Source organism: Taudactylus pleione, unplaced genomic scaffold (assembly GCF_031769625.1).
Source record: "Taudactylus pleione unplaced genomic scaffold, aTauple2 ptg000209l, whole genome shotgun sequence".
Classification (NCBI taxonomy): domain Eukaryota; kingdom Metazoa; phylum Chordata; class Amphibia; order Anura; family Myobatrachidae; genus Taudactylus; species Taudactylus pleione.
The window spans coordinates 2,670,218-2,694,274 of record NW_028284611.1 but is presented as its reverse complement, the minus strand read 5'-3'; positions in this window follow the sequence as shown (position 1 = coordinate 2,694,274).

Sequence of the window (24,057 nt, the reverse complement as noted above, 5' to 3'; positions counted from 1 at the left end):
CTGTGCCCTCTGGAATGCCAGGTCAGTCTGTAATAAACTGGTTCCAACCCATGACCTTTTCATCTCCAACTCCCTGAATCTCCTAGCTATTACTGAAACCTGGATTTCACCCTCTGACACCGCTTCTACTGCAGCTCTCTCCTCTGGGGGCCTCACCTTTTCCCACACCCCACGACCTGGGGGTCGCCATGGTGGTGGTGTTGGGGTCCTTCTATCCCCTGGTTACTCATACCAACCCATTCCCTCTGAACCATCCCTCACATTCTCTTCATTTGAAGTCCATGCTATACGCCTCTTCCACCCAGTACACCTCCAAGTAGCTGTCATTTACCGTCCCCCTGGCCCTCCCTCCAAGTTCCTTGACAACTTTGCTTCCTGGCTCCCTCACTTTCTCTCCTCAGACCTTCCCTCCATTATCCTAGGTGACTTCAATATTCCAATTGATATCCCCACAGAATCCTCTGCCTCCAAACTCCTCTCCCTCACATCGTCACTTGGTCTCTCCCAATGGACCTCCTCACCCTCCCATGTGAGTGGCCATGTGCTTGATCTGGTATTCACAAACCGTTGTGATATTTCTGACCACCTCAATTCCCCAGTCCCTCTTTCTGACCATCACCTTCTCTCTTTTAACCTGTCCCTCTCTCCTTCCCCTCCTCTACCTCCAAAAGCCTCCATTACTAAGCGTAACATTGACACTATCGACACAGGTTCCTTTTCTTCCCTGCTTGACTCACTTCTCTCCCCCATCCTCTCTCTCTCCTGCCCTGAACAAGCCGCCTCCCTATACAATGCCTCCCTTACTTCTGCTCTGGACTCTGTTGCCCCAGCGATCACTATTCACACTCGCAGATCTACTCCTCAACCCTGGCATTCCAAATGCACCAGATACCTGCAAAAGTGTTCTCGAACTGCTGAGCGACAGTGGAGAAGATCACGCTCTAAGGCAGATTTTCTCCATTTCAAATTTATGCTCTCATCCTATAGTGCTGCGCTCTCCCTCTCTAAACAGTCATACTTTAAGAACCTCATCTCCTCTCAGTCCTCTAATCCCCAGCGTCTCTTCACTACTTTCAAATCCCTCCTTCGCCCACCCCCTCCTCGTCTCCCCCCCTTGCTCACTGCCCTTGACTTTGCTACCTATTTTACATCTAAAATTGATTCCATACGTCAGGACATCATATCCAATCTGTCCTCCAGCTCTCCACCTCCTCCTTTCCCTAGTCACCCCTCCCCATCAACTTTACCAACTCTAACATCCTTCTCCCCTGTATCTGGAGAGGAAGTCATGGCCCTCATCCGGTCCTCCCCCCCCCTCCACCTCCCCCCTTGATCCCATCCCCTCCCGCCTCCTCCGCTTCCTCTCTCTCTCAGACTGCTCCCATCTTGCCCACCTCATTAACCTCTCCCTCTCATCAGGCACTGTTCCTTCTGCATTCAAACATGCCCTTGTCTCCCCCATTCTTAAAAAACCTACCCTTGATCCTAACCTTCTTTCTAACTACCGTCCCATCTCTCTCCTCCCCTTTGCCTCCAAACTCCTTGAGCGGATTGTCTACAACCGCCTTACCACTTTTCTTTCCTCCCACTCCCTCCTTGACCCTTTTCAGTCTGGCTTCCGTTCTCTTCACTCCGCTGAAACTGCCCTCACAAATGTCAGCAATGACCTCCTTGCTGCCAAATCCCAAGGCCACTACTCTCTTCTCATTCTCCTTGATCTCTCTGCTGCTTTTGACACTGTGGACCACCCTCTCCTGCTGAATATCCTTCACTCCCTTGGTCTACGTGAAACTGCCCTCTCCTGGCTGTCATCCTACCTCTCTGACCGATCTTTTTCAGTTTCCTCTCACGACTCCTCTTCCCCTCCACAGCCTCTTACAGTAGGTGTTCCCCAAGGTTCTGTTCTTGGTCCTCTCCTATTCTCCCTCTATACTTCCTCTCTAGGTGAACTCATCAGCTCTTTTGACCTCCATTATCATCTCTATGCTGATGATACTCAAATCTACCTTTCCTCCCCTGATCTCTCCCCCTCTCTTCTGACTCGTATCTCCAACTGTCTCTCTGCTGTCTCTTCCTGGATGTCCCAGCGATTTCTTAAACTTAATATGTCTAAGACAGAGCTAATCATCTTCCCACCCTCCCACATCACCTCACTTCCCACTATTTCTTTATCAATTGATGGACTAACTATCTCATCTAGTCCCAAGGTGCGCTGTCTTGGAGTTATCCTGGACTCATCCCTCTCCTTCAAACCACATATCCAGAACCTTTCACAGTCCTGTCTTTTCCATCTCAAAAATATTTCTAAGATCAGACCCTATCTCACCCAGGATGCTACTAAAACCCTCATACACTCACTGGTCATCTCCAGATTGGACTATTGTAACCTCCTCCTATCTGGCCTCCCCAAATCCCATCTCTCTCCTCTCCAGTCTGTCCTCAATGCTGCTGCACGGCTTATCTTCCTCTCCAAACATTCTGTATCTGCCTCCCCTCTCCTACAAGCCCTACACTGGCTCCCCTTCCCTTTCAGAGTCCAATTTAAGGTTCTCACGCTCGCTCACAAAGCCCTCACCCAATCTTCTCCCATATACATCTCTGATCTCATCTCCCTTCACGCTCCTCTCCGCCCTCTTCGCTCAACTAATGCACGCCGCCTTTCATGCAAGCTGATTACTTCCTCCCACTCCCGCCTCCAAGATTTTGCCCGCACTGCTCCCCACCTCTGGAACTCTCTCCCACTCCGCATCAGACTCTCCACCTGTTTGCAATCCTTCAAACGGGCTCTCAAGACCCACTACTTCATCAAAGCCTTCCAGCTATCATTCTAACTCCTTGCTACATGCTCATTCATCCCCATCTACCCCATCTGTGTCAACCCAGTTTGTCTTCCCCCACCTTTTTAGAATGTAAGCTCTCACGAGCAGGGCCATCTACCCTCTTGTGCTTCTCCTTACTATAGTGTCATTTACTTCTTACTCACCACTAGGGCACCTAACACTTGGTTGATTATGCTCTGTTGCTTATCTGGGTGATATGGTCACTAATGTAGCAATATATATTATCCATGTCCTGTATTGTATTGTTCTGTAAGTCACTTGTATACAATTTGTTTTTGTACTTTGTAAGGCGCTGCGGAACACTTGTGGCGCCATATAAATAAATGCTAATAATAATAATAATAATCTCTAAAAAGTAACCTCTCAAATCAAGAAAAACATGCTCTTAAAACTCTACAGGAGAACAAAAATATTGTACTAAAACAAGCAGAGAAGGGGGGGGCTAGTTATTATGAACAGGTCAGACAACACTAATGAAGCTATGTGGCTCTTAGGAGATCTGACATCATATTCACCCCTAACCAAAGACCCCACAGAAGACTACGTAGAACTCCTTAGAGAGCTACTTGTACAAGGTTTACACAACAAAATAATTACTAAAGACGAATATCAGTATGTAAGTGTCTAATCCAGTGATTCACATTTTTTACCATTTGCCAAAAATCCATAAAGACCTAAAGAACCCACCTGGCCATCCCATCATAGCATGCATCAACTCTCTCACGTCACATGCTTCAGAGTATGTGGACATCTTCCTAAGTAAATACGTAAAGCTCCTTCCCTCGTATCTCAAAGATACAACCAGTCTTCTAAACTTGATACAGGAAATTAACTGGGATAGTGGCATTTTGTGGGCCACTATAGATGTCCAATCGCTTTATACCAGCATTGAACATCACAAAGGTATTGCAGCATGCAAGAATTACCTGGAGGGGGACTCATCTATCGATGAAAACCACAAACAGTTCATCTGCAATTTGATTTTATTTATCTAACGCATAATTATTTTAAGTTTTTAGATCAGTTTTATCTACAAACGTGTGGTACTGTGATCGGTACAGTTTTTGCACCAAGTTATGCAAACTTATTGATGGGTAACTGGGAATCAGAGTTCATTTTTAACAATAATCCTTTTAGCCATTTTATCCATTTTTATAGGAGGTACATCGATGACATTATTATAATTTGGAAGGGAAGTGTTCAGGATTTTAAGGAATTTACGGATTTTATCAATATTAACAGTTTTAACCTAAGATTCACCTCCAATCTACAAAAAGAAGAAAATGAATTCTTAGACATTGTTTTAAGAGGAGTCAATACAGGTATCTCGACCAAAACATATATCAAGCCTGTCGATACTAATAGTTATTTACACTACGGAAGCGGGCACACCAGAGGTTGGAAAGATAACATCCCCTATTCGCAGTTTTAACGTATTAAACGGAACTGTAGTGATAAAAATGAGTGCTCCGCACAAATCAATACTTACGCAGACAGGTTCAAGGAAAAAGGATATCCTAAATCACTCATTTCAGAAACCATTCTCAATACTGAAAACCTGAATAGGCTAGATTTACTTAATTACAAAATGAAACCAAAAAAAAAAGATCAAGTCTCCTTCATTACTCAGTTTAGTAAAGAAGAAAAAAGAATTAGACATGTGCTTAATAAACATTGGGGGATACTCAAAATGGACCCCATATTGTCAGATATCCTTCCTAACAAACCTAATGTCATTTTCAAAAAGGCTAAAAACCTTAAGGACATATTAGCGCCAAGTATGCTCACAAAAATTCAAACCACTGGGAGAAATACTAACCCATGCCTGGGGGCCTATAAATGTGGTCACTGTAACATGTGCAAATATCTACATCCCAATAGAAGAGTTTTTCTGAATTTTAATAACTCCAAAAAATGTAATATGAAGCACTTCATCAATTGCAATACGTGTTCAGTCATTTATATTTTAGAATGTCCCTGTGGTTTGAAGTACGTAGGTAAAACTAAGAGGAACCTCAAACTCAGAATCCAAGAACATGTGAGAAATATAAAGAACAAAATTGAGAGCCACTCTGTATCGAGACATTTCAAAACCCATCATAACGCCAACCCCGAACACTTAACCTTTAGAGGTATTGAACATGTGAAATTAGGTGAAAGAGGTGGTGACCTTGCAACCAGACTCTCACAGAGAGAGATGTACTGGATTTTTGAGTTAAATACACTAATACCCAATGGGCTTAACAACAATTATGAAATTGCCCCATTTTTATGAGCTTTTATGTATTTATATTTTAAGTATTCATTTGTCTTCACAATTTTATATATATCTATTTCAATGTCATACTGCTCGTTTGAGATACTTAATAATATGCAAGCATCACTGAACTATGTTTTTTTATGACCAGCTGTGGTATTATATATGTGCAATACTTTAGCAAGTGTACTACTCAACCTAGGTTCTTTTTGATATTATGAGGGCTTTTGTTCACCTATCTGCACTTTATATTTATATCTATGTTTCTACTCCCTTATCATGATTTTAGAAGAATTTATATATGTATCTATCTATCTATTCATATATATATATTTAATTTCATTTTATACTATTATTGTACTATCTAAAGATTTGAGGTGTAGGCAATCTATAAGCCATTATTTATAATGATTACCACATTAGGGAATGTTTTGCCAATTTTTCCCTTGATTTTAGCTTGAATTTGATTATCCAACCAAAAAAATGGCCTCCTTTCTAATATGCCTCTCATGTAGACTGATATCCCTCTAAAGTAATGGCCGCCGACATCCACATCACATGCGGCCAATCACAAGATGGCCGCCGCTCCTTAGCAAATGGATAATGCCACTACAATCTACAGAGCAAGTGCTTGTGCACTCTACAGTAAAGTGTGGATACCAATACAGGTGGAGACATGGTCCACTACGAAAATAGGCATCTCATGAGAGGCATACACCATATCGGTGTTGCCGCTACTCGTGCATGCGCACAGCGGTATTGCTGCTACTCGTGCATTCGCAAAGCGCAGAATGTGTCATCTAGGGATATCCCCAACGTCACTAGTGACGTCATCAAGATGGCCGCGGCGCACTGCGCATGCGCGAACCGGTGATTAGCGCCGTTTTCAGTTTTCTATTGTCAGCTACTTGTAGAGTATAAAAGGGGCATCCCCTGACCCATACCTCTACCCCTGAGGAAGTCCAAAGGACGAAATGCGTTGGGCACTGCCAGCCTTACCTATATGACCTCTGACTACTACCAATGCAGATAAGCAAAACTTTTTATCTCCTATTTAACCCTGTCTATTTGTATCCCTTGTATATTCCCCTCTAATAAAGCCCCCTGTTTTAAATATACTATTGATGATGGGTCCTTTTTTGATTTAAAAAGACCACCATCCAAATATGTGAAAAACCTTGGGGTGAGAGGAACACAGGAGGACAGACGAGGAAAGAATTTATCTCTCTATCTCTATGCAAGATTTTAACTGGAACGCACATTAATTATTAATCATGTACTGTGTACTAGACTTACTACTCTATATTTGTTCTCCCCCATCTGGCTCTACTACGAGCCTCTTTCATTGAAGGTCCATTGTATGGCACCAGATACCCAGATAAATCTATAACCGACTGACGAGACCACTCAGATAAGCTACAAAGAACTTATTTCTGGTATGCACATATCTATTTGAGCACAATTACACTATTTTGTTTTAATTTAATACACTATTTGGCACTTGCACCTTTCCACCCCATTTTCCATTAAACAATCTTGTTTGGAGAAAATTTTAGCGAGCACCCCGAGTTTGACTTTCCCTCCATCAACTAGAGGTGACCATTTCCAGGCCTTACTGAACATTTAATCAGAAAGTGCTCAGGAGTCGCACAGTACAAACACAAATTAGAATGTCTTCTATGTTGTTTCTCTACCTCAGATAACCTGGGCTTATTAATTTGCATAGGTTCATCAGTTATACCATGAGATGAGCGAACCTGTGGAAGAACAGTCTTAGAGTGATCACTAAGACCTCTTTGCACCCCTCGTTCATGCATCCGCAACTCAATTTTAATAGTTAGAAAAATCAAGTCATCAAGTTTCTCAGGAAGATCCAGAGTTACCAACTCATCTTTTAGTCTCTCAGAAAGACCATTCCAATACGCAGCTCTTAATGCCTCATTATTTCACTTAAGTTCTGCAGCTATAGTCTGAAAGCGAACCACATACTGACCAACTGGAAAAGTCCCTTGTTTAACCCGCTGGATATCCACAGATGTGGCCACCAATCATCCGGGTTAATCAAATTTCCTTTTAAAGGCTCAAATAAAGGCTTAATAATCAGACAATAAGGCATCATTCCTCTCCCACAATGAGGAGACCCATTCAAGAGCATACCAGACAACAATGAAATAATATAAGCCACCTCATTAAGCAGTGTAGAAAAGTTTTGTGGCAATAACTCAAAATGGATTTCACATTGATTTAGAAATCCTCTGCAGATTTTGGGATTACCATCGAAATGAGTTGGAGTGGGAAGTCGCAGATGGGAGGCGGAAGCCAAAGGGGTAACCACAGATGCATTTGTATAAGGAAATTGGAGTTTATCCAAACAAGTCGAAAGATCTTGTAAACATTGCAAAACTTGAGTTTTAGTATTTTCCTGTATTTCAAGATGAGTGGTCAAACCCTGAAGCATCTGTACCCTAGAAGCCTGTTCCAGATCCAAGTTAATTTTATGGTCTGTGCAAACTGTCACGGCTACCTCCTGAGGAGAAACAGGCTTAACAGGTGGTACAAAATGAGGGGGTTTAAGGAATGACCTTCTCATGAAATAGCACCTGCACGCAATGTTAAAAGTATACAAGATTTATTCAAAGACAAGACTGTGCTGAAAAGTTCTAGATACTTAAGCATAAAGTCGCCATAAAGCAAAGTTCAGATTATCACAAACAGCAGGTGTCAGGATAGCCACTCAAGAACTAAAGTTCATATAGCACAAAGTTCATATCATACCAACTAACAGGTTGAGCCTTGAGACATAACTGAAAATCCAGTATGGAGCATTGCGGGGTTGTGCCCCAGGACGTGTCTGATATCCAGTATGGAGTTGAGCCCCAAGGTGCAAAGGAGATCTGGTATGAGGAGGTGCTGGGGTTGAACCCCAAAACATGACAGAGGTCCGGTGTGGAAAGGTGCAAGGTTGAGCCCTAAAGTGCAGTGAAGATCTGGTATGGGGTTAAGCCCCAAGATGTGACGGAGGTCCGGTGTAAAGAGGTGCAGGGTTGAGCCCAGAGATGAGGCAGAGGTCCGGAGTGAAGAAACTTTTATGATGCAGTTGACAACTGTTGGTTGGAGGTAAACATGAAGAGACCATGAAATGGCAGCAAAGCTAGGCTAGTAGTACAGCAGAGTCTACCAGCAGAGTTAGGTTTAGTATTGCAGCAGAGAGTTCAATAGCAGCGCTGGGATCTGTAGTGGCATCAAGCATCTATAGCAGAACTGGGCAAAGAGAGTCCACAGCATATATCAAGTACAGTGAGGATCTGGCAGGAGTCCAAGGAAGAACCTGAAGGTAATGTTGCACAGACAACAATGCTCAGTTAGTAACAGACTTTTATACCAGATTCATGAAAATCATCTTAAACATTACCATTTTCTAATATACTGTCTAAACAGGTCTAGAAAAAAAAGATACACAATCAAAACTCTTAGAGCTATGGGCCTAATCACAAGGCTGAATTCGCACATAGCCCTCCGTATCCAAAGTACGCAAATGAGCGATTGCTAGCAAGACATTAAATACAATAAGTGATCCAAAGAAGCGCGATCCCCCGGGAATGCTTAGAGGATGTCCGCCGTGACAAGGATTTCACTTAAAACAGAACAAAAGAGAAGATGTGCAGTAGGTTATGCTTTTAGATAGAGGAACACTTTTAATATTCTGGAGTATGCCTTCTGAGACTCACCTCAACAAAATATAATGCATTCACATAAAGGTATCTTTTTTTCACCATCCAGTTGCTATGGAGATCTAAATTCCACGTTCCCAAAAAGAACCCCTCAATAAGAGCACTCACCTGGGATCAGGTGTAAACGTTCCCATAAAGGTTTCTTTATACGTGTAACCAATAGTTCCCATATGCAATAGGTCAAAAAAAGGGCATTCTCCACCAACAAATCATGAGCAGGATAAATTTAATGGCAAAAAATAGATAAACACAGCTTCAAAAACAAAAGTCCTTCAATAATGTTCTAAAAAGATTTTTCCACCTCTTCCAAAGCAATAGGCAGAGGTACCATAGAAATAGTATATAATACTTTACATAAACACCAACATGTTTCTGATCACAGGTCCTTCCTCAGGGTGTAGTGGATATAAAAAAACTGAAGGGTATATATACCCTAACACAGATCACATGACACAATAACAGTATTCAAGTATTATGTAAAATCTGGGTAAATCCATTTCATTCCACCATTTATCTGAATGGAAAAAAAACTATATGTTCTAATTATCAGTACCCTTTAGCATTAATACATATATCCGATATTAAAATTACATAACAAAAAAACATTAAAATATAAACGTACATATAAATATACAATTATATTATAGTGCATCCAGTCCATGTTTTTTAGATTCCCCTTAGTCATCTGAATGTTCTTTTAAGCGCCAAAATAACTCGGAAGGATGAAAAAAACTGGGCTGTTGATGACTTCTTGTTGACAAAGTTGCGTTCCGGAAGTAGTCAGCGTCACCTGACCGGAAATAGTCACACGGTATCAAGACTTGAATTTACTCCGGATTCTTTGGGAAACACAGAATAGCACTTTCAGTTCCATCCATATAATAAATGGGGGACGATTTTTCGTAGGGGATCATGGAGCACAGATTTCCTCCGGTGGTAAATTTAGACGATCACCATGGTAACCGGAGTGCCTTTCAAAGTGATAAGTTCCAAAGAATGGTATATCTCATAAAATACAAACAAATATAGAAAATAAATACATAATTAGTCCAGATTGTAAATTCATATAAAAACAGACAAAACTAGTAGAATAGGATTAAGGATATTAATGATCACCATGGTAACCGGAATTCCTTTGAAATGATGAATTAAATTATGGATAGTAATGATCACCATGGAAACCGGGGTTCTATTTAAAATAATAGATTGCAAAAAATTATACTTATCCCATAAAATTGCCAATATGTGTAAAACCATTACAAATCAATAGAATTATAAAAACTAATAAAATTATAAAAACCACTTCATCTCAAAATCCACATTTAACCCTTTTGGGGTTAGCGACTTCAATAAATAAATAATTTTCATTTCCATTTTAGAAAGGTTACTGTCTTTATTATTAGTTCTCCAATCAGCTTTTGCTACCTTAATACCACAAAAAGATACTAAATGTTTAGTGTTACACTGATGTTCCATTTTGAGATGTAATGAAACATTATGTGTTTCCAAACCCTTTTTTATATTCCTGACATGTTCGGCTAAACGATCTTTTAACATTCTAGTAATTTGCCAATATATTGACTGCCGCAGGAACATTTGAGTAAATAAATACAATATTTGGTGTGGCATGTAATGAAGTCATTTATTTGAAAAGTCTTATTCGTCTGAGTGGATTTGTACTGGGTTATTTTTGGAGTTATGCTTTTACAGGTTTTACACATACTACATGTCCCCCATCTATAAAAGCCTTTCAATTTATTTATAGAGGATGGAATAGGAATAGCAATGGCACTCCTTACCAAGCTATCCTTAATATTTCGTGCTTTTCTGTATGCAAATCTGGGCCTTTCACTGATGAAGGACTTTAAAGATGGATCATGGTTTAAAATCCCCCAGTGTCTTATTATTATTTTTTCTACTTCCCTGTATTGACTGTTAAATTGAGTAATAAACGCAATTTCATTATTTTTAGGTTTATCAGCCTTCTGATTTTTTCGTATCACATCCAATCTATCTAATTTATGTCATTTTTCTTTAGCTTGTCCTGCCAATGTTTTGTTATATCCTTTATTTGTAAATTGTATTGCCAATTGATTGGCTTGATCTTCATATACATTAATTTCCATACAATTTCTATGTATACGGTGGAACTGGCTGTTAGGTATACTATTGAGCCAGTTATAGTGATGATTACTACTGGCTTCAATATATCCATTACAGTCTGTAGGTTTAATATAGTTTCTTGTTTTAATTGTCCCATCCTCAATATATATAGTTAAGTCTAAAAATCTACTGAAATTTCACTAACATTAAAGGTAAGTTTGATATTATTGTTATTTTCATTTAGGTAATTACAAAAATCTTCCAAGGGATCTTTGTTGTCATCCCATATAAATATAATGTCATCTATGTAACGGTGCCAGGACACCAGGCTGGTACCAAAACTATGGCCACTCCAAATGAAGTGGTCCTCCCACCATGCCAGAAATAAATTGGCATAGCTTGGTGCCATCCTGGTGCCCATGATAGTACCTGTGAGCTGCAAATAGAAGTCATCATCATACCAGAAAAAATTGATGGACAAAATCAATAATTTGCCATCCAGAATGAATCTTTTATGATCTTCCAACATATCTCTTTGATCCAAAAAATACCTTATGGCATCCAAACCTAATTGGTGTCGAATGATTGTATGCAAAGAGGTAACATCAGCTGTTACCAATTTGTATCCAGGAAGCCAGTTTATCTCTAAAAGGTCCCTAATAATAGATACACTGTCTTTCAGATAAGATCTTGTTTCTTGTACCAAAGGTTGAAGTAAGTGATCTAAATAATGTGATAAATTACAAAGTATAGAATTTGTACCTGCCACAATGGGGCGTCCAGGGGTTTTTTCTTTATTCTTATTAATCTTAGGTAACACGTATATCACTGGTATAGAGGGATTATCTATACAATTATAATTGTGTACTGTTTCAGTGATAACTTCAGTGATACTTTGTAGTATACAGATTCAGAAAAACCTCAAATTTTTTAGTAATGGAATTAGATGGTTTGGTTTGCAATTTTTTATATGTTTCTGCATCAGCTAATTGGCTAATAATCTCTTTATTGTAGTCATCCACATCAAGAATGACCACACTCCCCCTATTATCGGCAGGTTTATTTATTATTTTTTTATTATCTTTTAATGTTTTGATAGCTAACCTTTCATCCTTATTTAAATTCATATTTTTAATTGGTTTTAGATCTAGTCTTTCTAGGTCTTCCTTTACTAGACGTTCAAAGGTTTCAATGTAACAACCTTTTTTAATGGGCAGGAAAGAATTTGAATTTTTTCTTAAAGACAGAAACCTCATCATTATTATGTTCGGTGGTGTTCCCTTGGGATACACCATTGGAATTTTTTTTAAAGTTAGCTTCCTGATACATTTTTGGTGGTCAATAAATACCTCAAAGTCATTGGAACGACTCGGTGGGGCAAATTTTAAACCACGCTCCAGAACACTTGTTTCATGTTCATTTAACCTATATTTGCTTAAATTATAAATTTTTGTTTTAGATTTAATACTTTCTTGTTCATTTTGGATTTCATCAGTAGACTTATTTTCAATGTTACTGGATTTACTCCTAATATCCTTTCTTTTAAGTCTTCTTCTATTCACATGTGTGTATTTTTCCCCCCTAGTTTATAGTTTTCTCCTTTTTTGAGGGGTACAGGTAACCCTATCTACCATAAAAAAATTATCATTAAGTGGTTCGAATCTGTTCCTCCAATTGTCAGAATGGTAGGGGTTTTTTCTTCTTTCCCAACTGGTGGATAAACTGTCAGATGGGTAGTTTCGATTTGTGGTATATTGGTTCCTCGGTTCTGAGATATTTTGTCTTTCATCCCTATATATGGGTCTGTTAACTCTGTCTGTCCTTAATGGAGAGGATTCATGAGTATTATACTGTGTTTTGCCGTGCGATGTCCATGTGAAGTTAGATGCCCACCAGCCTGACACCAGATGCCCAATTTCCCTGAGTAACATACATCATCTACAGGAAGTGTGTTAAACAATCGGTAACATCGGCCAACATTGGACCCATACGCAGCACTTGTGGCTGACCATACCATACCACAAGACTGCGAGTGCTGCTGTGTGTAATTCAGCCACGTGACGTGTATGCTGACGATGCCTCTAAATTATGCATACCCCTGAAAAGTTGTTTAGATGCACAGAAATGTCTGCGTTTGCACCACCACACCCCAGTTACCATCGACTGTCCGCTGTCACCACCCACAAATGGCCTATCCTGTCACTCATGCTTGCAGTGCATCTATGTACTGCCTGCGATCACTTCCAAATCGCAGTAACTGGGTTGCGTATGCACACTGCATCTTATATGTATGTGCATATTGCAAACATCAGCTGGCTGCACACACCTTGCGAACGTGTCTGAATCAGGCCCTATGTGTGCAAATGTCAGGAGCATAGCTGACAAAGTCTCTGAACTAATTGCAATAATGACAAGGGATGAACTAGATATTGTAGCAATTACAGACACATGGTGTAATGAAACTCATGACTGGGACATAGCTATACCAGGCTATACTCTCTTTAGAAAGGACAGAATGGGGAGGATTGGAGGAGGAGTAGCTATATCTGTGAAAAACAGTACTGTACTGTAATACAAAATGTTGAAGAAAAAACTGAGGCCCTTTGGATGACCATAGAAATGGAGGACAAGGACATAAATCGCACTGGGGTGATCTATAGATCACCTGGACAGGGACAGAAACTGGACAGGTATCTATTGCAGGACATTACTAAAATGGCTTTAAAAGGAGAGGTTATAATCCTGGGAGACTTTAGTTTACCGTATGTAAACTGGGAGGTGTCTACTGCAAGTTCCTCTAGAAGTGGTGACTTTCTTTATTCCCTCCAGGGAGCATCTCTCAAATAATTGGTGAGGAGTCCACTCACAAAAATGCTATTCTGGACTTGATACTCACAAATTGTTACAGAATTATGTAAATGTGGGTGAGAACCTAGGATTCAGTGATCACCAAGCAGTATGGTTTAGTTGGTTTAGTATAAAGACATGGTCCAATTCATGCCATACATGTGTTAGATTTTAGGAAGGCTGACTTTGCAGAAATGGAGAGATGTGTTACTGAGTCAGTGGCAGATTGGAGGAACTTGGAAGGAGTGCAGGAGAGGTGGGAAAAACTAGAAAATGCAATACTAAAGGCTACAGACCTTTGTATTAAAAGGGTTAGGAAAAGCACCAGGAAAAGGAAACCAGTGTGGTTTACAAAACAAGTATCAACTAGTGGAAAATTAAAAAATATGGCTATTAGGAAATAATAATGACAAAGAGGCGTATCTTGCCAAAAGAAGAGTCAGTAAATAAAGGAATCCATTTTTTTTAAGTATATACAGTAAGTGAAAGTAGGAAGTTACATGGAGGAATAATAAGACTTAATGTATAGAGTGAGTACATGACTGAGGGAGACAAAGAAATAGCAGATTATCTAAATAATAATTTTTTCTCAGTATTCACTACAGAAGGAGAGGGGAAGGGTCACAGTTAAGTTGCAGAGGGGTTCATAAAAATGAGGTACATGAAATCTAATTTACAGAGGAGAGGGTCCTAACAGAACTCTCTAAACTGAAAGTGGATAAATCAGTGGGGCCAGAGGGGATACATCCAAGGATACTAAAAGAGCTTAAAGGGGTCCTTATAACACCATTAACAGAATTGTTCAACCAGTCGCTAGTATCAGGAGTAATGCCAAAGTAATACCACTGTACAAAAATGGCAGCAAAGTAGAAGCAAGTAACTACAGACCAGTGACTACAGACCAGTAACTACAGACCAGTAACTACAGACCAGTAACTACAGACCAGTAAGCCTTACATCAGTAGTGGGAAAAATAAATGGAAACACTATTAAAAGAAAGAGTGGTGGAATATCTCAAATCCAACAATTTACAGGATCCCTAACAGCATGGATTTACTCAGGGAAGATCATGCCAAACAAATCTTATTGACTCTTTGACTGGGTGACAAAAGTAATAGATCAAGGGGGGGGGGGCGTAGATGTAGCTTATTTAGACTTAGTAAGGCTTTTGACACGATCCCACATCGCAGAATGATAAGAACCTGGAAATCTTGGGATTGGATTCTATGACTGTTGAATGGATAAGATCTTGGTTGATGGATAGGAAACAGATAGTTGTAGTAAATGGAGTGTATTCACGGGAGGGAAAGGTTACCAGTGGCGTAACCTAGGGATCTATACTTGGGTCAGTGCTTTTAATATCTATGTTGGTGATATTGCAAATGGTATTGAAGGGAAATTATGCCTTTTTGCAGATGATTCAAAAGTATGCAACAGGGTAGACACACCAGGAGGGGTAAAACAAATGATGAAGGAGATGGGTAGACTAGAGGAATGGGCAAAAACATGGTAACTACAGTTTAATGTTGAAAACTGATTGTGGTGATTAATTGCAAGAATAATCGCCAGAAATAATGTTTTGTGAACTATGAAGTCTTTTAATTGACCTGTGTGTATCTAGAAGGGCTGAGATATTACTCCACCTCTTTTGAAGTTAGGCATTCAAGGAAGAGGTGTTGATAATGATCTTTGTCCTATGATTTGAGGAGTAATAATTAACTGTGTGTCCTTTTTTATGACCCCTGAAGACAGTGTCCTGGATCAAAAGCCCTAAAATCCAGACCTATGTTAGTTTAGTATTACTTTTAAAGATTTTTGTTATGTTATAGGAGCTCAGATAAGCATTGTTTGCTTTGACCAGTTAAGTAAAATGTGAAATACTGTCTTGTGTCAGCTGAAGAGCAGAATGTGTACAAGTCACATAATTTATTATCAGCTGGGAGTGTTAATCAGAAAGGTGGGGGCTAGGAGGGCCCCTGCTCAGATAAGAGTGCAACTCTCCCTAGCCAACTTGTTCACTCATTGGAGATCAGACGGACGTTCTGGGAGTGCACCATGATTCTTGTGGGTGAAATCCTCCACCCCATCAGCAGTGTTAAGAACTTATTGTGAGTTGTCTTAGGGACTCTGAATTATTTCTCTCTATTAGTTTTTAAGAACATATTTGCATTATAATCTGTTTTTCATTTTATTAATATTTTTGGAACTAAGCCTTGACAATATTTTTTGGATTAAACACATTTAATCTAGCATATTCTCCATGATTCTTATTGAACTTGCATGCCTGGATAGGCCCATGCTACATATTTGTGTGTAATTTGAATTTATTATTAATCTGGTGGGAGATTGCAGACCTCTGGAGAACCATCTGCGTGGTGGCAGAACAACCATGTATTTTGTAAAGTGACCGCGGTGCGCCGGCGTCACAACCAGCTGATCCAGATTGTTGTTTCTGCGAGTCAGCCCGGGTTCGTGACACCCTGCAAATCATGCACTTTGGTCTCAATAACCCAAAGGTTAAATTTAATTTCAATGACACTATAATGAAAAATACAGAGGAGGAAAGGTATTTAGGAGTCACCATTTCAGATGACTTGAAGGCAGGCAAGCAATGCACCAAAACATTTAGGAAGACAAGTCAGATGCTTGGTTGCACAGGGAGAGGAATCAGTAGCAGGAAAAAAAAGTGATAACGCCATTGTATAGGTCATTGGTACGGTCTCATCTAGAATACTGTGTTCAGTTCTGGAGGCCATATCTCTCAAAGGATATAAGTACATTAGAGACAGTACAAAGAAGGACAACTAAAATGGTGTATGGCCTACAGCACAGAACTTACCTGGAAAGTCTAAAATATCTTAATATGTATAGTTTGGAGCAGAGAAGGGCAAGGGGGGACATGATAGAAACTTTCAAATACATGGAGAGTTTCAAGAAGATATAGAAAGAAGTATTCTTCAAAGGAGTAAATGTACAAGAACATGAGGGCATGCACTGAAACTGGAGGTGGGTAGGTTCAGAGGAAAATTTACAACGGAACAATTTAAACATGTTTGGTTTAAGCAGAATAATATCCTTAAGGAGCAAATAGGGTTGAAGTTGTCAAAAAAGATAAATGAAAAAGGGCAGACTAAATGGGTCAATAGGTTCTTATCTGCCGTCAAATTCTGTTTCATTTTTAACTCTGCCCTCACATCTGCTTCAATACTGCTTTTTACACCTATGTGTTCTGCTCTTCTCTTATATTTTATTCCTGTAACCACCACTGTACACTAAACCTCTTCTAGTTGTACCCCCTGCCAGCAGCAACCTATGCAGTGCACCCAAGATGGCTGCCATGGATGGTTCCTCCATGGGCAGGATGTACTACATACTGATCTATTCAAACAGGGTACATTACAATACTGATCTATTCAAACAGGGTACATTACATTACACACGTGTCAATGTTACCATATATGCCTTTGGTCATTTTATGGTTATCTCCCACAGTGTAACCTTCATAGTGCACCCAATATGGCTGCCTCACCTAGTACAATCGTGGATGGGATGAAAAATACATGGAGCTGACGGCTATGTTGGGACCTTATTCTAAATTGTGGTCACTGCAGACACCACATTTTGTGTCATTTCTACTAGGTGTGACTTTTTCCACCCAGGGAAATCCTATGTAGTGCTCCCCACCATGGCTGCCTCATCTGGAACCTTTCATGGGTGGAAAATATAACCTGTGTAAGTTGTGGTGGTCAAGTGTGGTAGTTGGTGGAGGAGGAATGCAGAAGCATTAGTGTACAGGGACCCACGATTTCTGTTGCTGGCCCTGCTTAGAAGCTACCAATTTTCCACCATACCACACTGATTTTGCATATGTCTGCTCACAAGGAGAATGACATAGTGAAAGGAGAACATAGGGAATATGGGCAGGTTTTTGAGAATGAGAGCACATTGCTTGATATCAGGAAATTGATGCTGAGATTTTCATTCTTGACTGACAAATCGGATAATAGAGGTAAAGTGTTTGTGGATGTTTTCTAACCGTTTCATTGGTGAAACACTGAAAATTGTTCACTATACAATAAATAATGCCAAACATCCAATTATTTTTAGATTGGCCCAATAATTGTATAGTATGTAGGTATCTTTACTCAATATAAACACTGACAATCAGTATCCTTTGTTCAAATACAGGGCCATAACTAGGGTAGTGCGACCAGTGCCATGGCACAGGCCACCGCAGGACAAGGGGTGCTGTTTGGGCCTGTCAGTTTTCTGTTTATTATCATTCTCACTTGTAGCTTCCTCTTCTTTTATCCCCAGCATCTCCTGGCCTCCCCATGAGGCTGTGGCCCTTTTTTTGGTGTACTTTCTTATGTCTCTAACTGAAAAAAAGGGAGGGGAGGCTATGCAGCATGTAGCATCTCAGAACAAACTGTGAAATTTATTAACACTTTACACTCATATTTAAAAGAACATATATAGCATGTAACCCGGTTGGGTATGGGATGCCAGCAGTCGAGATCCTGGCGGGTCAGAATTCCATCGCTGGCATACCAACAGGGTTAGCATACCAACACTTGTTGGTCAGTATGCTAAGCCTTCTCCTCTCCCTACCCTAACCCTAAAGTCCCCCACACACGGACGATTTGCAAACAATCCAATCTCGTTTGCGATTTCCTTTGAACACTCCTGGATAAACGATATTGTGCCTACACATGGAACGATTGTACAAATGATCAAACAATATACAGTATTGTGAGAGATACAGCAGGTATAAAATGGTATAAATTGTGAAAGATATAGTAGGTTGATATCTGCAGGTTCAAATGATCAGTGACCATGACCAGCAACAGCGGGCATCAGCATCGTTATCATGCACACACATGGCACTGTTTAAATGATGTGTCATTCCAATCAGTCAAAAATGGGCAAATCATTTAAAAATTTTGCGTGTGTGGGGGTCTTTACCCTCCTTCCTTGTTGCCTAACCCTAACCTCCCCCTCCCTACACCCTAAACTAGAGATGTGCGCCGACCCCCGTGTTTTGGTTTTGATTTTGGATCTGGATCTCCCCCGGTTTTGGATCTGGATTGGTTTTGCCAAAACCTCACCTCTGTGTTTTGTTTTCATGTTTTGGTTTTGGATCTGGATTTTTTCTTAAAAAAATAAAAAACAGGTAAATCACATAAAATGGGCCTTTTTTTGTTCCTACAGTATTAATAACCTCAATAACATTTATTTCCACTCATTTACAGTCAATTTTGACCACCTCACAGCTCACAATATTGATTTTTTTTTCATCAAGTTAAGTAGTTATAGAGCCAAAAGTTTGCATCCAGCTTGCTGGCTCATAGCTGATGGATATAATTATTAATAAAGTTGAGGACTGTGGAAAGATGATGGTTGGGATACCATTGAAGATTGAAGAATTGATAGCTGATAGTTGGTGCAGCACCTGCCTGTAAAAAAAAAATCATAATAAATTTATTAAAAAACAATTAATTGGGTACAGCCCCTGGCTGTTAAATTGATAATAAATTCATTAAAAAACAATTCATTGGGTACAGTCCATGGCTGAAGATGTAATAAAAAGCAATTCATTAGTACAGCCCCTTGCTGTTAAATTGGTAATAAGTTAATTAAAAAACAATTCATTGGGTGCAGCTCCTGGCTGAAGAATTAATAAAAAGCAATTAATTTGTACAGCCCCTGGCTGTTAAATTGATAATAAATTAATTAAAAAGTAAATCATTGGTTCCTAAACCAACCATAACATTAATTTAAAATGTCAGGCAGCAATGCACCAACCAGCACATAATGGAAAGGAAATAGGTGCAAGATGAAATAGTCCTTGGGCCCTCCCACCCTTATGTTGTATAAGAAACAGGACAGTTTAACAAACCAATCATTTCAGGGATGAGGACTGGAAATTGTGCTTTGTTTTGTTTTGTTTGGACCCCCATAAAACAAGCTGCCAATGTGATATGGACATGGAAATGAAATTATCCCATACACAAACTGGCTTTACATTACTCGTTGTCATTGTCCTCGTCCACATCCTTGTCATCTCCATCAGTGTGTACATCCTCTTATTCACACAATATTAATGTGTCCCAGCTGGAATCCACCATAGGATTTTTTAATGTAATTGTTGGTAGAGGTCTTCCTCATGGAATTTGTAATTCATTTTAATAAACATAATCTATTCCACATTTTGAGGAAGAAACCTCCTACGCCGATCACTGACAAGGTTGCCAGCTGCACTGAAACCTCTTTCGGAGTACACACTGGAGGGTGGGCAACTTAGTTAATGCAAAGCCAGTTTGTGTATGGGACTCCAAATTGCCTCTTTTTCCTGCCAGTACTGAAAGGGACTGTCTGACATGTCTATTACGATGTTATCTCTGAAATAGTCCTCCACCATTCTGTGAATGGAGACTGTATCACACATAGTCACGGTAGAAGACATGTCACTAGCACTAGTAGGCAGTTCTCTCAGGCCTGACCAGATGTCACTTTTTGGTGAACGATCTGCATGACCAGCAGGCATTCTGTAAGGAAAATTGAGTCTTTTCTGGAAGCTGCAGAAACTGAAGGAGGCGATGATGGCGTTTCACGTGCGGCTGCAGTTGACAATTTTATTACCAACATCTCTTTGCACAGTTTTAGATTTTTGTCTGTTGGCAAAAAACTCACAAGGTAGAACTTAAACCTAGGATCCAGAATGGTCACCAAAATATAGTTTTAAAATTTCTATAGATTGACGACTCTTGGATCCTGGTGAAGCGAATCAAGGGCTTGATCCACCAGTCCGACATACTTTGCGCAATCTCTGTTTCACCTCATTCTTAAGTTTCTCCAGCTGTTTTTGCAAAAGTCTGATGATGGGAATGACCTGACTCAAGCTGGCAGTGTCTGAACTAAATACACGTGTGGCAAGTTCAAAGTGTATGAGAACCTTGTATAACACAGAAATTATTCTCCATTGCGCTTGAGTAAGGTGCTTTCCTCTCCATGGCCTATGTCATAGTCCGTTGTATAGGCCTGGATGGCCTTCTGCTGTTCTTCCATCCACTGAAGCATATAGAGGGCAGAATACCACTGAGTTACTACCTCTTGCTTCAGCTGATGGAAGGGCAAATTTAACAGTCAAGCAATCTTCGACAAGCATTCGCCAAATGTCTAATATGTCCTGATATTTTGCGGGCCACCAAGAGCAACTTCTGCACGACCGTGTCAGTTTTTAGAAAATGTTGCACAACCAAATTAATTGTGTGAGCAAAACATGGGACGTGTTGGAATTCGCCCACATGTAATGCTCTCACAATATTGCTGGCATTGTACGAAATCACAAATCCCGAGGAGAGTCCATGTGGGGTTAGCCATTTAGCAATGATTTCCCAGAGCTTTTCTAAGAGGTTCTCAGCAGTATGCCTCTTAGTGAAACCAGTTATACAAAGAGTAGCCTGCCTCTGTATCAGCTGTCTTTTGGGAGATGTTGCTGCTGCTGTTGCTGATGTAGGCAATATACCTATCCAGTGGGCTGTCACAGTCATGTAATCCTTAGTTTGCCCTGTCCCACTTGTCCACATATCAGTGGTCAAGTGGACAGTGGGTACAATGGCATTTCTGAGGACATTAACAAGTTTTTTTTTAATGTCCTTCTACAGACTTGGAATTGCTGTTCTAGTGAAGTGGAATCTAGAAGGGTTCTGGTATCGAGGACACAGGACCTAAATTAACTGTTGAAAACCCACTGTAGTAATGGATACTGGACACACATCTAATATCAGCATAGCTGTTATGGCATCAGTAATCTGCTGTGAAATGGGTGTGTCAGCAGTGTCATACTTGTTTGCCCTTGCAAACGATTGTTTAACAGTTAATTGTTTTTTGGAGGATACTCTACAAGTAGTCTTCCTCCTCGTCCCCTTCTGGGAAGAAGTTCCACTGACAGCAACAGCAGCAGCAACAGGCATAGTCATCAAGGATCCTTCAGAGGAATCACGGATAGGAGAGGAGTCAATCATGCTTCAAATACCAGCATTGCATGCAGCAGGACTACTCCTGATGATGAATGAGGATGTTGAAAATGCAGGTGTTGTTGTTGGAGATCAAAGGTGCTTGGATCTCAAAGAGAGAGAGCAGGTAGGCAACACTGGACTTGTTACATTTTGAGTTTTGGAACTTGACAACATACACTTTGATATTTAATGAATGCACTCCAAGTGATGGAGGAGGAGGTTCCTAGGTGGTTTAGGTCCCTCTCTCTACTCACTCTTGCATGACAATGGGCACATATGGCTTGACAACTGTTGTCCGGATAGGGGTGGAAATAATTCCACACGTGAGAAATTGATTTTTTTGTCTTTTGTCCCGGCATGACAACAATGGGCTTTGGCTTTTTCAATCCATGGGCAACAGCTGTTACCTTACTTACACAAAGGACATCCTCATCACCAACATCTTCATCATAAACATCCTCATCATCCTTAGCACCTTCAACTACCAAAATATCCTCCTCCTCCATGTGCAATTCCACAGAAGCATCCTCGATGACTACATCTGCAAGATGTTGACTGCCCTTCCCCACATTTACAGAGGGCACACAAATGTTGGAACTTGGAGGATCATCCAGTATACTAATATTTAGGTCTGCCCCACACATGACAACCGGGGACACACTTGCACTCTCCTCAGGGATTTGTGGTTTCGATTTCTCAGGGCACATGGTTGTTTTTTCTAAAGGGCAACCAGCAGCCTTACTAAAGAAAGTCCATGGCCTTATCCTTTCTTTGCCACTTCGTGTAGTGAATGTTTTGTTTATTTAAATTCAACTTGCCTTTTGATTTTGTTATGTTCACTTTTGTAAAACAAGTAGCTTTACCATATCGATGGCATGACTTAACACACATGCGCACACACACACACAGAAAAATATAAAAGACACTTGTGTTGATGGTTTATTTATTTTCTTTGCATGCCTGGACTCGGGTAGCACTAGGTTGTGCAACAAGTTGCATTGCTAGTATTGATTCCTACCTATCTATACCTGCTTATATTGTGGCTATTTAGCGTAATGAGTCACACAATAAATAAATGCTTTCAGACTTTGATTGTGGCTCCAAAGCACAAAAAGTTATTATTCAATATAAAAGCAGATAGTTACATGCTGTGATCTAAATACAATTAGTGCAAATAAATTATGCAGACCCAAAGTACAGTCGTTGCCTACGCATGCTCTCTGGATCCAGATCCCAGCATCAAAGAAGAAACCTCCGTCAACAGCAAAGCAAGAAGACTGAGATCTGGTTTCAGAGAGCTCACATATATACCCTTACAGAGATAGGCAATACAATAGAACAGATTGGCAATATTCCATTGGTTCTTCTTCCTGGTTCTTCTGTTAAAGTATAGTTCATAGGTCAATTCGTATGGTCACAATCCAGCCTCCAACAGCCCTTTGTGTCCATTTTCCCACTGCATAATAAATCTAAGCTGTACAGGTTATATTTTAATGTTTAACTCTCTATGGTCCATAGTTTGTAGACACATGTTGCGATCTTCTCACCAATGGTACCGGAAATTTTCCAAGACACAGTGGATCAGAACGACACCAAACACGGTCTGCTTACCATGTACTAAACCTTCGATATCAAATAGCATTTACTTCCCAACATTACTAATACTGAATAAACCTTGAATATTATACTTTAATTCTAGGGAACCTTTTTATGTAAGTGTGCAGTGTGTAAGTATTGGGGTATTGAGAAAAGACGCTAGTTAGCGTTGTACGACTACGTGTTTGTGGAGTACACCATGGTACGAGTTTAGCAGGGTTGATCATTTTATATGTTTTATTGACGGTCTATATTTATTTAATGAGGACTTTTAACATCTTTCTATTGCGTGGGAATCGCACAACGCTAAATAATAGCATTGCTGTATGTACTTATAAAGGGCGAAATTCAATAAAATGGCGCTGGGCGGCCAGTCGAAAAAATGGCGTCTCATTGCCATTTGCAAAATGGCGTCATGCAGATTTAATTTTAAACCGATTCTGTCTCAGCCAATTATCCAGCTTCTATGGTCCACAATTTGATAGCAAACAACATGCTATCATACTCTGATTTTAAAATTAATTTAGGCTTACATTATGACATATTATTTCATGTTATATTATAGGATGGCACAAGGTGGTTCTTAAACCATCAATAATGTGTCTATGGAAGGGACATAAAACTACCCTTATACGCACACCACGTATCTTGGGAGATCATGG